Genomic DNA, 7002 nt, shown 5'->3' on the forward strand with positions numbered 1-7002 from the left:
ATATACTGCCATATCACCATATCGAGACGTCAGCACCGGATAGTTTTCTATCCGATGATGACGTCACGATTTGGAGATATGACAGTAGATGTTGGCTTCAGAGGCTAGACTTCCCTTAGACCAGTTATAGAATAGACACGACTCATTGAATATTCATATAGAAAGTCGATGAAGCCAAACTACTGCCAAATCCACCCATCTTGACGTCACAACAGTGACGTCACGCATCATAAAGAAATAAAATTATAGAAAACTTTTGAGTTTGTGGTGTTTACTGTTTAGCTAACATTGTTGTTAGCTTGGTTGTGACGTCAAGATGGGCGGATTTGGCAGTAGATGTTGGTTTCAGAGGCTAGACTTCCCAGCGTGTCTATTCTATAACTGGTCTAAGCAAAGACCTTAAAGAAATATCTTTATCCAGGCCCGGCCCCAGGGGTGGGCGGACCGGGCGGCCGCACAGGGCGGCAGATTTTTTGGGGCGGCAAATTTTAAGGAACGGAAAATTTTTAAATGCAAATAAATAATAAACTCAATGTGAATAGTGAAATTTTATGAGTAGCTTTTCCAAACTCAAGCTAATGAAGACATATATCTAAGATCAACAATGTCCCAGGAACGTCTAAGTGGTCTAGCGAACATAAAATAGATCAATCCCTAGATCTTGAAGAACAGGAAAACTAATTTTTCTATGCAAAGGTCAGACGAGTTCTACTTAATTAAACAAGTGTGTTGAACAAACTCGTGTTGTAGCAATTGTAGTTTTGATTACTTAGCAAGTTAAATAGGCCCAATACTCTGTTGCAGTCTCTTGATTTAGAACTACCGTCTTGATTATGTTTTCTTATTGTGTACCGTATCTGTTCCGAACATAAAAATAGTTTAATCAGATATTTTGTGTTACTGTTCTAGTCCAGTCAATTAAAGATTATAGAGTGAAAAGTTTGGAACAAAATTTTCAACTCCACAGCTCTTTTAAGGATAATAAGAGGATTAACATATCAAAAGTCCTCACCCCTACCTCATGTGCTAATGGAGTGGAGGTGGTTTGAAAGTACCATTTTTTCATTTTTCTCAAATATCTCGGAAACTATGCATCTTATGAACATTTGTACACCGTACAAAACTGAAGCTCACAAAATTACCAACAAGTTTTGTTCTCTACATTTTCTTTATATCTCTTATAGTTTCTGAGATATCCGCTCTTGAAGGTGAGACATTTTTTAAAAAAACACTTCTGCCTCCAATTTTTTCTTCAGCATTCGTTGCATGCACTTATTCCTCAATATTTATATTTGTCAAATATTTGTTAAAATGTCATTTTTAACTTGAACAGCCGATAACCTTCTGGCAAATTTTTAAGTAAACAATTATTAGACGGGATACCTGGTTGGGTGGGGGGGGCGTTGTTTGCCAATTTCGCCCAGGGCGGCAAAGTCCCTAGGGCCGTGCCTGTCTTTATCTTATGCATCTTCAAGGTCTTTGGGTCTAAGGGTGGAATGGACGTATCGTAGTAAAGAACCACTCGCTGTCCCACAAGTACCGTACTGCGCATGCGCAAATAACGGTTTACACGTTCAATCCAGTCAGTTCTTTGTGATGACTGTTACCGAGCACTGTGACTAGTGATGGCAGCGAACATTAAGGCCCAATTTCACCAAAGTTTCTGAAACCGCCGGTTTCGAAACTGTGATTCCTGGCTGGACAGAAGTTTTGAATGCTGACGGATTTCACCAGCAAAATTTTGGGGTATCGTGAAGGCAGTGAACCTGCTTGACGTCATTTTTATAACCTAAAAACTTTGTTGTGCTCTCGTAGATTGTTGTTCTAACCATTGATATATATAGTCTCTATAGTCTCTAGACATATATATTCTCTATATCAATGATTCTAACATGTTAAGAATACGAATGAGAATCTTCATTATTGAAGACATTGTTAACAATGCATTTACAAACGTCAATAACAGGTACTAGATAATACATAATAGTATTTCTCCGCTACTTCAAAAGGCTACCTGCAGGAGTGAAGCAGTTGGATACCAGCAAGTTCGAGAGGGTTGTGACCGGTTTTTTGAGAGCCAGGGCTTATTATGATGTACAGGAATTTTTAGACGATGACCTGTCTCAAATACTATCTGGCTAACTTGCCAGTAAGTCAAAGAGCAAGGCCTTATATGTTAAATAAGTGTTCTTTATCTTGTTCACTGCCATCTTGATAAATTAGTGTTTTTTTTTGTTTCTGACTTTTATTGTGAAATGACGCCATCGATCCCACAAGTGTGGGTAATGGATGAAGAAGAAGGTATAAGATAAAGCCTACAAATAGTTGGTCTAGTCAATCACATAAAATTCTTGTATGCTATAAAAACTTAAGGCTTTCAGTAGTTTTGAATTTTCTCCTGAAGAATGCAAGATGCAATGATTTAATTCTTGGTAGTGAAGAATTGTAAAGTTTGACAGATGATACACAAGATTTTTTGCGAAGTAGTGATCCTGAGCTGTTGAACTCTGATATTATTCATATTTCTGGTTTCACATCCATGAATGTCATGTTATGTTTGAAGGGACAGATTCAAAAGTTCAAGGACCCCACACGTCGAACTGGAGCTTATTGTGTGCCCCATCCATGAAAGTCACTATTTAAATGAAAAAATATTCAGATTACTATACTATGTACTAGTTCAAAAATGAAGACAGTCATTCTATTCCATTTTACATAACTAACACTGAATAAGACATACAAAGAATAGACTATTCATATGCCCAAATTTGTAAGAAAAGAGTCCTCATATCAATATTACAAATCAATCCTGTATTTTGATATTTTAAATAGATTGGATGAATTAATCAAGAATTATGTCGTTAAATATAAGCTATTAAAGAGTATTGTTCCAAGTATGGAGCGTTGAGGGACCCTATACCGAACCTTCCTGCCCTTAGAGAACTGACCATCTTTGTAAACAAACTGGTTGCGGTTTTTTAAATATGACATAACGAGATCGATTCATTCAGAATTGCAGCCATAATAAGAAAGTTTGTTACCAAGTATGTTATGCTTAACAGTATCGAAAGACATGCCATATGGCCTAAAGCTAACAGAGATAAAGCTTATTTGGATAAATCCTTATCCAAATAATCAACAACACTATCTACTAGTCTTGTAACTGCATTACTAGTATTTCGACATGGACTGAAGCCAAATTGTTTTTCAGTAAACATACCAGAGCTTTCAAAATGATTTCATATCTGGTCTTGCATTATGGCCTTGAATACTTTGGATATCACAGGTACAATATTGATGGTCTGAAGTTTTTTTATCGCCTTTTGTATGTACAAGTATTACCTTAATGTTTTTCAATACACTTGGAAAAATGCCCTTGCAAACCAAACAGTCATTAAAAAGGTAACTCAAAACTTCACGTAATATAAGTTGCCTTTTTCTTTTTTCAATAGTTTTTCCAGTGTTGTAAATTAGCTATAGGTATTATTTGTTATCAAAAATTTATTCGTTTCTATGTGTTCATTAGTTTTAATAAACTACTGCCTAATGAATTAACTGACAAACTTATAACTAAATCAAAACAATATCAAAATAATCAACTGACTATTGAACAACATTTGAAATGACAATACAAGAGTGTGTGACCTAACATTCAGCTCTTTACGATTGCAGTAGGCTACACGAAAACGCGACAGTAGTGCAATATAAAACAGTTTATAGGTTATAATCGCCCGTTTTCGAAGGCTGACCGACCAAACTTGGCCGGTCAGTTTGAACTGAAGTTTTCGGAGTCACGTGACCCTAAACGAGTGTGGTGAAATTCGATTCTGTCGGTTACGGCCAAACAGCAGTTTTCATTTCATTAAACTGTTGGTTTGGTGAAATCGGGCCTTAGGCTCAACCCGTTCAACTCACACTTAGGCGACTCAGGTCGAGAAGAGACTCGACTCTAGTCGAGAGCATTTGTTTCCAAATGGTGACACTCAGATCAGTCGACTCTAGTCTCCGTGACGTCACCATTTTAAAATACATGCTCTCGACTAGAGTCAAGTCTCTTCTCGACCTGAGTCGCGTAAGTGTGAGTTGAGCCGTACACATTCACTTTATGTGTTTATGTATGTTACTACCGTACTAAAACAATGAATGTCATTCTATTTGATGATAATATTATTTTTTCCATGGTAATTTATCAATGAATTTAATATTAAAATCAATAAATTAGTATTTTATTCAATAAAAAAGGAGTACTATAAAATGTATTAGTGATATTACTACCCGAAATACTAGCTTCTAATAATGCATACATCTTGAAAGGGTGCTTACAAATTATTCAAATTAAGTCAAGATAAATCTTCCATTATTATTTTTGTCAAAAACCAACAGAAATATATTTTATATTTTCATAATGCGAGATTCATAATAGTAGAAGCAAATTACAATTACTTACAAGTAATTATAGAAAACAAAAGGGGTATGTTGACTTTTATTCAAATACAAAATTCAATTGACCCACATGCTTTAATCGGTAAGTATCTATATACAATATCAAATTTGGGTAAATGTTCGGTAAAAAGATGATTAGCTCAAAAACTCCCATATCTGTCCTTGTTTTGATTAATTGACAGGGAGAGATGACTTATCCCATACATGCAGTTCAATTCTCAACTGGTAAATAGTATTTTACTTCAATGGAAACACAAATAAAACAAAAACATAACTCCTAAAATTCGATTTATTCATCAACGATTCAACAACAGGTTACAAAAAAGAAATCTATCTATTCAAGAAAAGTATTATTTAGTTTTATAAAATTGAATCAATGTATTGCATAAGTTCTGTCTGATAGGAACATGCAATTAAAAACACAACAAATATTGCATTAAAAACGATACAGCAAAATGCTCACTAGTTAATAATAATGATATTTGTATGTCTCTTATTGGTTCCATCCCTGATGTTCTACCTCGCCTGAGTTTATAATATTTAACCCATCAATGGGCCTGACGACTGTTATATCAGCCGGGACCGACAACATATTAGTCAAAATTTACTTCAAACTAAATAAGTTCGATACTACAACATCAATGCTGAAAATAATTTTTAAATTGAATTTTCAACATGTAAAGTAAGAGTGAAGAATTACTGAAAGTGTTACCAGGTCATTATAATGTGAAAATACAAAAAATTGACAAATCAAAAATTATAATAATTTAATAATAATTAACTCCATTACCATATTCATGGAAATACTGAACCTTTAAATAGTTAAAATTTATTCAACTATAATTAAGTGTAAGTGCAACATATAATCAAACAGATTATGAAACAAAACTATTTGTTTGCAGTAATAACAAGAATACCAATTAAATCATACGTATAATGTCAAAAAACTAATTATGGATAATATTTGTACAGAATAAATGAACAATTAAATGGGTAGGTGAAAAGTAGTTTGAGAAGGGCTTGATTCTTTTCTATACAAGCATAATTAAAAAAATAATAATATACAAGCATAATTTGACTGAGGATCTTACTCAAATTTAAAATACTATTTTTCTGCAACTTCAAAATTTTGGCCTACAATCTTGAAATAGTTGACTTCTTTTTTTTAAGAGAAGATGGTCAATATGAAATTATAAAGCAATGAATGACCGAAACCGCACATCAATCTCATACCATTTCGTGAACATCCACATTTGAAAATACTAATAAAACAAGCAAAAATATAATGAGATGGAGCATCAATAAACTGACACATGACATATGAGATGTCTATGCCGAAGTGTTACTGTAGAATCTATTCACATATTTTTTGACAAAACAGTTTAAACAGAAAAATTTGATTTTACTTGATTATGTACTAATTTTATTTTCGCTTGATTTATTGGTATTTTCGCAAGTGAAAGTCAAAAGTTACATAAAATATTATCTTTAGTACCTACAAACCGCAATTACCCCTTCTATCAAATTTCCCTTGCTTACCGAATATTAAACCGTTCACTAACTTTTCAATTGAATAGAATTTTATTAGTTACCGGTATTTAATATCACAGAAAAACATTGACTTTGTCAAAATAAAATTTTAAAATGTAAATCATCAACATTAGTGAGTCGCTAAAACTTCGTAAACACAATACTGTATAAGATAGATAATAATAATAATATTATAATATTATTATTATAAGATAAATAATACAGAAGTAATGACACTATCATTATCATAGTTATACAATTCAATTACACATGGTATGTTATACATAATTACAAAAGAAATGAACTTCAGTTTATTGTGAACAATCATTTATGGTTTATAAGCATTCATCGCAAAAAAGCATTCATCGCAAAAAAGCATTCAATCGCATAAGCATTCAACGAAAAAATCTATTTTATTTTGTAATTGATTATAATGTGGTGGGAAAAGACGATTTCTGGGAGGATCTAAGAAGAACAGTAGCAGAAGTAGAGACAGGTCGGAAAGCCTTTATAATGGGTGATTTCAACGGAAGGATTGGAAATGACTATGAGCAGTGGCATGGCTGTATGGGAAAGCATGCTGGTGAGTCGATACTGAATGATAACGGAAAGCGAATTTTGGACTTCTCTGCCTTCTGCTACAAAAGTATACATTTTGTATAGATCTATACATTTTGTATAGATCACCAAATGCTGATTGGGAATACATGGTTTATCCATAAGACCATACACAAAATCACTTTTGTAGCAGAAGGCAGAGACATCCAAAGCATCATCGACTATTTTCTTTACCCATCCGATTTGAGATATGCTGTCAATGATGTTAAATTTATAAGAGGTGCGGAGATTGATTCAGATCATAAACTACTGGTTGCCAACACTAGGTTCCAAAGGATAGCCACAATAAAGCAGAGGAAGTCTGAAAGGGTCAAATGCGAGGAATTAAAAAGATTGGACTAACAAAATGAATTACAGAAAGAAGTTGACAGAGAATTGGCTGCTAGTGAGACACAGATAGTAGAAGACAAT

The sequence above is a fragment of the Nilaparvata lugens genome, chromosome X, assembly GCF_014356525.2.
Source record: "Nilaparvata lugens isolate BPH chromosome X, ASM1435652v1, whole genome shotgun sequence".
Lineage (NCBI taxonomy): Eukaryota > Metazoa > Arthropoda > Insecta > Hemiptera > Delphacidae > Nilaparvata > Nilaparvata lugens.